This window comes from Rhipicephalus microplus, chromosome 10 (genome assembly GCF_043290135.1).
Source record: "Rhipicephalus microplus isolate Deutch F79 chromosome 10, USDA_Rmic, whole genome shotgun sequence".
In the NCBI taxonomy this organism is placed as follows: Eukaryota; Metazoa; Arthropoda; class Arachnida; order Ixodida; family Ixodidae; genus Rhipicephalus; species Rhipicephalus microplus.
Window position 1 is genome coordinate 53,993,456 of NC_134709.1, and position 12,767 is coordinate 54,006,222.

Here is a 12,767-nt window from a genome sequence, read left to right on the forward strand (position 1 = left end):
AATTCGAGAGAAGGTAAGCGGGGGAAGGCGAGACAGAAAGTTTGGTGGGCAGATGATACTAGGAAGTTTGCGGTTATGAAGTGGCAGCAGCAAGCAATAGACCTAGTTGACTGGCGCAACAAGGGAGAGTCTTTTGTCCTGCAGTGGGCGTAGTCAGGCTGATAATGATGATGATGATGGGTATGAGAGTGTAAATGTGAGTGAATCCGTCTGAGTGTGGGTAGGCGTGAGTATGAACGCGAGTGAGTTTTTATGTGAGTGAGTAGGCGTGAGTGTGAAAGTGAGTGAGTAACTATGAGTGTGAGTAGTCGTGAATATGAACGTGAGTGACGACCAATCAGTGTGGGTATGAAAGTGAGTGCCTTTCACCATAAGCAGGTGTAGGTATGAAGTGACTGCACACGGGTGTGAGGCATGAGTGTGAACGTGAGTGAGTAACTATGAGTGTGACTAAACATCAGTATGAACGTGAGTGAGGGCTTATGGGCGTGAGTAGTCATGAGTATGAACGTGAGTGAGGACTTATGTGTGTGAGTTGGCATATGAACGTCAGTGCCTGTCAGTGTGAGCCGGTGTGAGTATGAAGTGAGTGCTTATGGGTGCGAGTAGTGGTGAGTATGAACGCGAGTGAGCACGCATGAGTGTGAGTGGGCGTGAGTGTGAACTTGAGTGAGCGCTTACGATCTTGATTAGGCGTGAGTGTGAACTTGAGTGAGTAACTAGGAGTGGGAGTAGTCGTAAGTATGAACGTGTGTGAGGGCGTATGAGCGTGAGTAGACGTGAGTATGAACGTGAGAGAGTGCGAAGGCTGAAAAAGATTGCAGTGCGTGAGTGTGAGCGAGTCGTCTCTCAAAGCGCCGACCTATGGCTCAGAACACTGGGGCCGTCGCTAAATGTGCTGAACTTCGAACCACGTTTCATCATGAATATTTTAGGAGCTTACTCACCAAGCATCGTATGCTCAGGACATGCGCCTTTGTGTGTACGCGAGGCACAGCTGTGCGATGTTCCCACTACACGCGCACCGTAACTTCCGCTAAGGCAGCAGCCACTGTGCCACTATTGCATTCGTCAATCTACCGATAAACCTTACTTCGTGCTGCGAAGTAAGTTCGTTGACAGGTGGGCCCTGAAGTCAAAGGCTGTGAAGTAGAGGCGGCACGCTAGCGGCAGCAAGAGAACCTCGACGTGGACCTGCATTGACATTGCCTTCTCCAACGTTCAACTGGAACCTCTTATTCAAGATCCCGTCACCCAGTACATCACCACCCACAATATTGTAGTGTTCAAAGGAAAACTAATGTCACTTCTTCGTAGTCAGTAATGTAATCTGTGTATATAATTGCATCGATATGTAAATGTTTACATCTAATTTACATATAAGCGTATATACAATCAGCTCTATAACAACGTGTCACGTCTTTATGTGATGATGGAGGTTTTGCACGAAATATTCGCTGGTTCTGCCGGTCAGTTCTGAGAAAGCTCCTGCATCAGAAATCACCTCGTGGAGTTGACGTGAATTTTTCATTTATTTAGTTTTGTTTCTTATTTCGCGCAAGAGTGGTTAAAGGTTAACTCCGGTGATTTTTTGACCATGTCAAGGTTATGGTGTTTCTATGTTCCAGAGACAAAGTACTTTTGTCACGAGCCCAATAGCTGAAATGCTCAGGAAATTTGAAAATAATTTTTAATAAGCAAGAATGTACAATACCGAAACCGAATTCCAACAGAACGCCCTGTCTGCGTATGACGTACTAATTCGTAGAGCCGGAGGCCGTATACTGGTTCCGCCGGCACGGAGTATGAAAACTGTGAAAGTCACTTCAGCGAAGCGCCGGCCAAACACCACAGAGGAAGAAAGCATTCCCGTGCTATACCCGTGCCAAACACCGCCGCCGTCGCTCTGTGGAAAGCACAATAAACGCTGTAGCGGCCAAAGTAGCGATGCCATCGGCTGCGTCATTTCCACTGACATGCCAAACTTTACGTCACACAGACATTGTTGCCAATAATTCTGGCAAGTGAGGTGAGCTTTTAGAGACAATCTTTAAAATTCATTTGCAAACGATCAGTGCATCACTCAAGTCTGTCATTTGGCATAAAGGACGAACATGTGCAAAGGAACATACCCAGCGAATTTCATGGAGATTTATTAAAGTGAAAAAATCGCCGGAGTTGGCCTTTAAGGACACCGGCAGCACGGGTGGATAACAATGGTGCCGAAAAAAAAGGCGTTGTGTTTTTCTCATAACAGGTTTTGCTGTAAACACTGATGGGGCTTGCTGTTCATGTGCATATCTATAAGTAGCGGGACAGGAAAATAGTCAAGCCTGCTAGTAGATTGGTAACGTTTTCACCAATTCTCTTTATTCTGATACTTCCGCATCTTGAACACATCTCCCACTCTCCCTGCGACATAAGGCAAGCGTTGTCTGCAAAAGACCGGCTAGACGACGATTGGGGTGAAGCTCAAATAGTGTCGGTAGCGTGGTATGCCGACATCGTGTCAGCACACTTTTACTAGTGCTTATGTCTACGAAAAGATTTAATGAGGCGAAAGCCTTACCTTTCTCATCAATTGAGGAAATGGACCATTGAAACCTTCGATATTTGGGAAAACCTGAGGTGAGAAATTCTTGGAGACCTGAGGTAAGTTAAATCAGAATAAAAATATACTAAAAGAAACACGAACAACATCCCGACTCCTAATTAACACCTTGTGGCTCTGCCCTGTTGCCTAACCTTGATGAAACTTCAGTCTGCTGCTTCAGGACGTTTTTTGTGTATGGTCTTGATTGTTCGGGCTGTATGTGCACCATAATAATATGAGGGTAGCCATAGTAAAAGGCTACAAAAATTTGCGCGCCTTACTCCAAGTGCACTATTTCTCACATTTCACCACCATCGAAATTCTTGCAGCACGGTCGGTTCGCGTATTGTCTTCCGAAACAGCGTGAATGAAAGTCCTGGCGTCTATTGTTATCAATCATGTTTAAAAAATTGTGCGTCAATGAAATTGGCAACTCAGGTGGCAGCTTTAAATTGCAAGGCACGGCTTCACATTTATTTTTATCAGGCACTGAATGAAAAGAGTGCTATAAATAGTACAACAATCAGTAGGGTAGTTTGCAGAATCACTGCTTGGGTTCTCTAAGACCTCTACCATGAGGAGATATGCAATAATAATGTTGGTTTTCATGTTCTGTTTTGCTGGGTAAGTGAAATATTTTCCTCTTTTCCTTCATGCTAGGGTATATTGTAGAATCTGATAGATATTATACTTTCTCACAGCAATGGTGAATTGCCGGGATGTAGTGCTTCCATTTTGCTTTGCATGTTTGTAAAGTTAAGCGTCTGAAATGTGTACTGGCAGCTGTTGTGGATGGCTGTGGGGAATTCCGATCAGATAATTTTACGAGAAATGGTCATTGTTTTTGTTATTTATTACAAAGTTTTCTGGACATGCCCAGGTATGAGACAAAAAAATTAGAATAGTGCCAATGAAGCCTGAACGTCTCCCTCACCAGACCAATAACTCTCTGAACTTTTTTGTCGCTGCCGAGAAGTGACACGAGAGAAAACCACTAATCAGCAGAGCTCTTTCTCTTCCTCCTCGCACTGCTGTCGTGCTAGCAACCATACCAAGGTGCGTGTATTTTCAGGAGCGATCGTAAAGTTTGCCGTGGCGCCACCAGCACTGGCGACGGCTTCTTGGTTTAACAATGTCAAATGCTAAAGAGAAATAGTACCTGGTAAAGGACGAAATTCCTAAAAAAGTAATTACACAATATAACCATTTTATCACTTTCGTGAGTCTTGTGCAAGAAGTCAGCCATACAACAAAAGCAAAAAGAGTGTTTTCATTGGTTCTGTTGCACGTTACAGTAGAATGCAGTACACATGCAACCCCACAATTTTCAGGAATAGCGGTACGCCTTTGCATCAGCTTCTTTTTTTTTGTAATCTAAAATTATGACAATGCACTCAGATCTGTTCAGTCTTGTTCATTAAATGCTAAAATAAAAGAAGCTGCATAGTATATGCTTCGCGTAGCAACGTTGTTCTTATGCTGCCGTGAATGAGCCTTCGATATAAATGATTTTATTGCAACGAATATTAGATGAAACTCTCGACAAGTTTCTGACATATGTCTCCGTCACGTTCTATTGTAAGGGCAAAAATACGAGGAACCAAGATTCCTTAAATAAATGACACGAGAATCAGAAATTTCCCCCGCAACACATGTCTTACAAAAACGTTCACAAGTTATTGACATTTTTTATGGATGCAATCTAAAAAAAATACTCCATATCTCACTAAAGGAAACCACGAGTAGCATGCGAGAAGCACGTGGGCCGACTTAAAGTTGCGTTCATCACGGACACTTTGCCCGACGTTAACGCGTCGGGCAAGGTGCCCGACGTGGAGCGACGTGGCAAGTGGAGCAAATCATCGACTCACTGTAGTTTCTGTTGCCGTTACTCGTCCCGAACTCTTGTTGGAGCACGCCGCGCGGGAGCACTAGGGTTCATCGCGCGTCTGCAGCACCTCGTTCTGTGACGCCGTCACATGATTGCTGAAATATTGTATAGGGGAGAGGCCACAGTGCCTTATCCATCCACTAACGCAGGCAGGAGCGTTATAGTGCGTGAGAGTGTTCTGGCAGTGCTTGGGCTAGCTGTTGTGCTGCGCATGCAATGTAAGGTTGGCCACGGCGCACACCTCCGTATTGAACTCCGCCATCAGCTGCTTTTAATCTAAAAAAAGGTTCGACAGAACCCTGCCAGTCTATATCGCGGCTCACGTAGGACTCATGCATCTCGAAAGTCGCGGGTGTATGTCCTTGTCGTAGTCGCCGTTACCGCTATCACTGCGGCCTCGTCGTGTCGTTAACTCGCGCTTCAGGACAACTGGTGAAGGTAACCTGTGATAGATGCACTACCCCGATGCCGTACATAATCACATGAGTAGCAGCAGGTTAGAGGAGGCGAGATTGCGATATTGCGAGACTGGATCCAAAAAAAAAAAAAACATGAGCTAATAGACTTGCTTCTTAATACATTACAGATTGCTCCTATAAAAGTTCTCAGTTTAGCCCTTGCAACGAAGTTACTTCGTAATATAACACAGGAAACTCTTTCTTAGCTCATTGCAAACCATGATTTACAGACCCAAGAATTCACTAGTGGGTGATTCTACGTAAGATGGAACAAAGTATGGCTGGTCTACTCCTTAAATTTATTTAAAAATTTATTTATTGTTGCTTGATTTGTTTAAAGAAGAGATCTGCAATTGTTTTTGCTGTAAATTTTTTTCCCGAAGCACAGTAAATAAATAATGACAGAGAGGGAGTGCCACTCTTACCTGCTCTGCTGCTTTTTTCGAATTAGCCGGTGAATTACTCAAAATATAATAAGGCTATGTGCCTCAACTTCGTTTGACTACATATAGGCGTACAAGCGCTTACGTTCTACTATATTTAGATTGTGTGCGTAGTTCAGATTCTTAATAACAGTTCTCAAATTTAACCTAACAATGTTTTTCTGCCTAGTTTTCAGGCCTTTATTTCACGAAGGGCCCATGACAGAGAAGTGAAAACTCCGCATCACTTTCTCACTATGCTGATTTATGAAAATGCGAAAGCATATATTGTGGGCATTTAGTATACGCATACTCTTCAGCTGTACATTATCATCATTATCATGTGTGGCTCATGCATCCTCATCGTTCTCACGTAGCATCATCATCTTGAATCATTCATCGTAGCTGTCGGCTGCCGGTTTCTCGGGCCTAATAACGTGGTGGTGGTGCTGCAGCCGTTCCCACTCCACCACTGCGTGCCGCGCCTTCTCACACCATCAACAGCCTCCATCGTGAGCCCCCATCCCTTCGCTGGTATGCGCGGGGAAGATGTGGAGGAATGGCTGGACGATTTCGAACGTGTCGGCGCTGCTAACCGGTGGGATAACACCTACAAACCCGCTCACGTGTCATTATACCTCACGGGTGTCGCGAAGACGTGGTTCCTCAACCACTTCATCAACATCCCCGACTGGTCAGCCTTCAAAAATCAGCTTCGCCTTGTCTTTGGCACACCGGCTGTTCGTTCGGCTCTCGCAAAGAAAGCTCTCGCGAATCGGAAACAGCACATCGGGGAGTCGTATACATCCTACATCGAGGATGTTCTTTCACTTTGCCGCCGGGTTGACACACAAATGAAAGAGTCAGACAAGGTGCACCAGCTTCTTAAGGGAATTGCACCCGTCGCATTCAACGCCCTTGCAATCTAGAATCCAGCTACCGTTGATGACCTTGCGACAACCTGACAGCGCCTCGAAGAACTTGAGTCGATGCGCCTACAACCGGACAGTGACGCGGCCCGTATTACGGCGGATCCAAACCTATGAGACACGATGAGGGTGATTATACACGAAGAATTAGAATCAATGGGATTCACACTACCTTCAGTGTGTCCTATTCAGTCTTCTTCAATGCCATTGCGGGATGTCATCAGGGAGGAGCTCACGTCCATGACACACATGACCCACCAGCAGCCCACTGTCGCATCATTCCCATCACTCTCCCGTCATTCCCGCACACCCCATCATTCCCGTACTCTCCCATCATTCCCGCACACCGCCACCGCGCCACCAGGCACCGTCAGCTCTACGTCCCCGCCACGAACGTACGTTTCGGTTGCTGCCACACCTCCCACAAGCTTTCCCACGAGCTTTCCATCACCACCGCCTGAGCCGTCATCTGTCCCTCTCACTGCTCTCTCTCCCAGTGCAGTTAGCACAAGCTACTACCCTCCTTATCGATTGACTCGACCTACGTGCTATTATTGCGGCTATCGTGGTCACATTTCACGCTTTTGCCACAAGCGCCAACAAGACGAGCGTCGAGGGTACGACATACGTGAGCGGGAGTATACCGCAGGAGCCTTGTACCAGGGCCGCCGTTATTCGTCACCGCCGCGTCGGTCTCCGTCTCCGCCAGCATCGCGTGAACTGCGCAGTAGTCATCGATCAACCAGACGCCGTTCACCATCACCCTACCGTCGCTCCTGTTCTCCTCTTCAGCCTGCTTCCCTCGCTTCTGAACGGTGTCCAGAAAACTAAGCGATGCAGTTTTTGGAGGACAAACTGCATTCCAACACAGGACTCTAATTCCTCCAGCGCGCCCTTACAATATGATTGCGGTCACAGTTGAGGAAGTGGACGTTAATGCTTTGTTGAACACTGGGGCTGCGTTTTTGGTTATTCGTGCTGATTTGTGTACCCGTCTTTGAAAATTCACGCCTTAAGATGAACCAACACTGCTTACAGCCCAGGGAACAATGATTCGCCCTTCCACTCTCGGTACTGCCCGTGTACTAGTCGACAAAGTTCATCATATAGAATTTGCTGTGCTATCCCCGTGTTCCCACGAACTCATTTTATGCTGGGACTTCCTTTTCTCTGCTTCTGCGGCTATTTGTTGTGCATAGCTTGTCGTCCATCTTACTGACACAGACCACTTGCTCAAAGATGAAACCTACAGGCCACTTCGACTCATCGCTGCTGTAGACATCGAGTTACCACCACACGAACATTAATTAGTCACAGTTTTGTCCAACGACGTCGACTCTGGTGGCATTTTGGTCACTCCGTCACCCCGTTGCCTTAATGAAGGCATAGCTCTCACATCAGGTGTGGCTCGCTTCAACAATGAATCAACTGTCCTCGCTGCTACCAACACCCCACCAGATAAAATTTCACTGCCACGGGGCACTACTGTCGCCTGCGTTGCCAATCTGGAGCCCGTGTGCGTTGTGACTCTTGCCCCTGTCTCCTCTAAAAGCCATCCTGCAGATCATGCTGCTTCCTCGGCCTTTACAGCAGCCATCAACAAAGACTTGACAGACTCACAGAAGCAGCAGCTGCATGATTTGTTGGAAAAACATTCAAACTCCTTTGACGTTCGTTCATCCGCTCTGGGCCAGACAACCGTTACAGCACATCGTATTCAGACCAACAGAAGATCCATTGTGCACCACCGTCCGTACCGCGTATCTCTAGCCGAACGAAAAATCATTGAAGAAAAAGCAGACGATATGCTTCAACGGGAGATAATCCAACCCTTAACCAGACCACAAAAATGGGGACGTAGTTTTACCATTCATCACTTTCGCCTACAATACGGCCATTCAGCGGACAACCGGCTACCCACCATTTTACCTAGTTTATGGACGCTCCCCGGCTTCTTTCCTGGACGTCTGTTTCTTTACCTGCCAAGCGGATTCATCTGCATCTTCTTCAGAGGAATACGTTTTACGACTCGCACAATGCCGCCACCGTGCTCGTATAAACAGTGAAGCCCGACAGCAAGACAGAAAGCTAGTTTATGATGAATCGCATCGTGCTGTATACTTCCGACCTGGAGACGAAGTGCTCCTTTTGACGCCTATTCGCACACCTGGTTTGTGTGACAAATTTCAGCCACGATTTATCGAGCCGTACACAGTTCTTGAAGAGACTTCGCCAGTGAATTATTGCCTGACGCCACTTTTAGCCCCAGCAGACCGCCGTTATCGAACTACAGAGGTCGTCCATGTTTCCCATATGAAGCCCTTCATGCGACGTTGTCTCCTTGACTTGCCGCGGCCACACTGGTCGCTTTCATGGGGGGGGGGGGATTGGTGTGGGCATTTTGTATACGCATCCTCTTCACCTGTACATTATCATCATTATCATGTGTGGCTCATGCATCCTCATCGTTGTCGCGTAGCATCATCATCTTGGTTCATTCATCGTAGCTGTCGGCTGCGGGTTCCTCGGGCCTAATAAAGGTCATACAAACCAAGACTTCATAATAATAATATAACTTTTCAATGAAAAGATATAATCGCGCTAACTTCGAGAAAAGCGCATGCAAGAGAAATTTCTGATGACGCTGAAAAAAAAATTTGATAATTTTTATACTTTTCCCACTTATTCTACTGCACACTAGATTTCACAATCAATAAAAACATGTTACATTAAACGATTTTGCTTGAAGTTACGGCCCGTCGAAAATGCCCTAGCGGAAGGATTGAAAGCAAAGCCATATAATTTAACATGTTTTGTCGATTATTTCATTTGATGAAAGCGGATGTGCAGTTGAATAAGTGGGGAACGCTTAAAAATATCAAAAATGTTTTTTATTCGTCGTGCGAAGTTTCTGCAGCATGCTCTTTTCTTGAAGTTAGCGTGATTAAATCTTTTTTTTTGAAAAGTGCTATTATTAGAAGCCTTGCAGTTTTAAAAGTAAGCATGCTGAGAAAATGATGCGGAGTTTTCACCGCTCTGCCCTAAGGTCTTGGTGAAATGAAGGTGTTCAAGCTAGACAGGAAAATGTTTTCTAGGTCAATTTTGAGAATTTTTATTTTTAAGAATGTACCCTATGCAGACAATCAAAATATACTGTAACGAAGCCCAACTACGCCTTTATGTAGCCAAATAAATTTTAGGCTCGCAAATCGAGTATGTTTTGTGTTTTCATTGCTAAATTAAAAAAAAAACAGAACAGGTAAGCGTGGCTTTCCATCTCTCCATACTTAATTATTTACTGTGTTTCGAAAAATTTTTTTAAGCAAGACCAATCGCGGTTCTCCTCTTTTGGCTGGTCAAAGAACAATATGTAAAATTTTTAAAGAAATTTAAAAGGTCTACCAGCCATGCTTCATTCGATCTTACGATTACTTTCTAAGCTATGTTCTTCCGCCTTTTAGTTTGTTTTGTCAAAAATGTTGCTTGCCTGGTGTGCTGTCTACTGGATAAAAAAATTAGTGCGGTCATTTTGTTATCTTACGTGATATTTAATTTTCCTTTGTGCAACTGCATTCTAAAAATTAACTTTCTAGTGTGCGGTGGATATTTAAGGGTAAACGTTTTTATTCTATTGCGAGAGACCTGTGGTTAAAATAGCCAAGAATTTTTGTTTTGTCACTGCCAAACTTATCTTTTGGTTACACACCACGGAAGGTCATATGAAGAACAAAACTTCCCCGAAATGCATATAGCGTCGTTTTCGCCAGCACTAGTTTTAAGATTCAGCAGATGCCGTCAGTTGGCAATTGATGGTGTGCAAACCAAGCGGATGACGTGTGACTGTGTTGTAATATTTTAATGAGCGTGACGTTATGAAGCGGCGCTAGGGATATGTACTATCAGCGTCAAATAAAAAGCGAACAGCGCCAAGCCTTCGCGATGGTATATTGCTCGCAGACCACGTCTCACCATGGACAGGCACGCGTATATGGGCAGAGCTGCCAAAGAGAATGCGCGTTGCTGTAAATTGTGATAACTGGATGGCACACACTATACCATCGCGAATGCTTGCCACTGTTTGGGTTTTATTTGACGCTGATATTACAAATGAATGCACAGACGTACGTTAGGCAGCTGCATATGTTTTATATTGCTACGTGTCAATAGCATGGAGCTGAAGAGGACAAAGGAGATGGACGGGCGTGAGCTAATATGTGCCGCAGGCGCTGCCTGCTTGACCGGCTGTAAATATATCTGTTACTACTCTTCCGAGACAGTCTCCTTCTTGTAACATATTTGGTGGAGTGGTGCGATCTCCGTCCTCACCACGGAACTCTGAAGCGGACGCTCCCTCGCGGCTTTCAACATGACCACTCAAGACTCGCTTACATCCTTTCTGGCCTACGAGCCTCGTGCCTTGCCTGGCAACCTAGCGGCCGCAACCACTTTCTTGATGATTCTTGCCCTCAAAGACTCCGGTGTGTTCTCGGGCCGCGAGGGTTTGGACGTCGACAAATGGCTACACCTCTACGAACGAGTCAGCGCCACGTATAGGTGGGACCCCACACACTCATGCTCGCGAACGTTATTTTTTACTTCGAGGGAACCCCTCGTGTCTGGTTCGATACCCACGAGCATAACATTACCAGCCGGGACAGCTTCAAAGCACAGATCCGTGAGCTTTTTGGAAACCCGTATGGTTGTCGACAAGCCGCGATGATTGAGTTATCAGCTCACGCACAAACTTGCACCGAGCCCTACATAAGCTAAATCCAAGGTGTCCTCGCCCTATGCCGCACGGCTCACGAGAACATGCCTGAACCTAAAAAAATTGCGCATATACTTAGGGGTTTCGCCGACGATGTGTTTAGCTTGTTGGTATTCACTAATGTATCATCTGTTGATGTCACTATTCAAGAATGCCGTCAGCTGCAAGAAGATAAAAGCAGGCGCTTCTCCCATCAGTTCCAGCACCTACCCAATGCCGCCGCGACGTCCTCGTGTCTCGACCCATATCGTCCACCGGACACCTGTGACAACTTGACGCAACTCGTCAGGCGGGAACTTGAAGCGGCCGCTCCCGCCATGGTGAGACAAACGTCCCCTGACCCCTCTCCTTCAATTGTGTTGCCCCTCATTCAGGCAGTCATCCAGCAGAAAACCGCCTTCTTGGGAATTCGTTCTATATTACCGCCTCCCTGCACCGTCTTCCAGCCTCAATACACGCCTGCACGTCCCTTCCCGACCGGCTCTCCCTGAACGTTCCGTAATCCGTCCGCTTGGCGAACACACGATGACAAGCCTACATGCTTCTCGTGTCATTGAATTGGGCACATTTCTCGCCATCGCAGATGTCCCTGGGATCCTCTTGCACAAGATTTCCCACGCACTTTCCATGCACGTCTCAGCTATCACCATGAGAATAGCTCCGACCATTTCGCCAAGGAACCTGCTAATGACCACTGCTACTCCCACTATCCCCCCCCCCCCCCATCGCCAGTGTCGTTCTCCATTGCCCCACCAACCCTCTTCACTCACCTTCCCACGAAATTCTCTGACGGAAAACTAAGTGTTGCAGCCCCTGAAGGTGGCGCTGCATCGCTCAGACTGGCAGAAAAACTTCTTTTGACCATACAGACAAGACGGAACCTTATTGACGTTCTCGTAGACAGCGTGCATGTGACTGCTGTTGTCGACACTGGCGCTCAACGTTTTGTGACGACGAGTGATTTTGCTGCAAGCTCAAGAAGTTTTTCACACCTGCGACCACTCAGTTCGCCCGTGTGGCAGATGGCAGAATAGCATCTATCATTGGAATGTGCTCCACTCGTCTATGCATTGCGGCTCGACACACGGTTGTTCTCTTCACCGTCTTTGATGAATGCCCCCACAACATAATCCTAGGCCTCGACTTCCTGTCCGCGCATTCTGCCCCTATATGTACAACCAGTACGCTCTTTCTACACTTGCCCGCAACAGAACCTCTTGCACAACGGCTGAGTCGCCTCTGCACAATGGGACATGCGCGCCTCCCTGCAAAACACTGACTTGCGTAGAGCTCGTGCTAATACCACCATTTCCCGACGGTGACTATATTCTGACCCCTATCCTCGATGTCCTCATCAACCGCGTCATTACATTACCGCACATCATTTTGTCCATCGCAGGGTATTCCACATGCCTCCCAGTTGTCAACTTTAGTTTGATACCTCAAATGCTGCCACAAGTGATCTCTCTGGCGTTCCTCTGCGCCTTAGAAGACAACGTGGTAAATGTTTTAGCGATGGCCACTCCTTTTGACCCCCCCGCTCAATATCAATCTGACACTTGCTCCGGCAGTGCTATTAGCTCAATGATCGCTTTCCACTTAACGCCGCAGCACACTGACGAGCTCCACCGGGTTCTGCTGTCCTACATCGACGTTTTCGACCTCAGTGGCCCTGCATTGGGGAAAGCTACTGTATGCCCCACCAC

General features: G+C 46.6%; 1 long non-coding RNA gene across 1 annotated transcript in view; it reads left to right on the forward strand.

Annotated features, from left to right (window-relative positions):
- Positions 1-3,092: 3,092 nt before the first annotated feature.
- The window catches only part of LOC142774391 (uncharacterized), a 100,235-nt gene continuing 90,560 nt past the window's right edge, over positions 3,093-12,767 (forward strand). The window contains exon 1 of the long non-coding RNA XR_012886373.1: positions 3,093-3,217. This is a non-coding gene — a long non-coding RNA (uncharacterized LOC142774391). The remainder of the gene's footprint in view (positions 3,218-12,767) is intronic.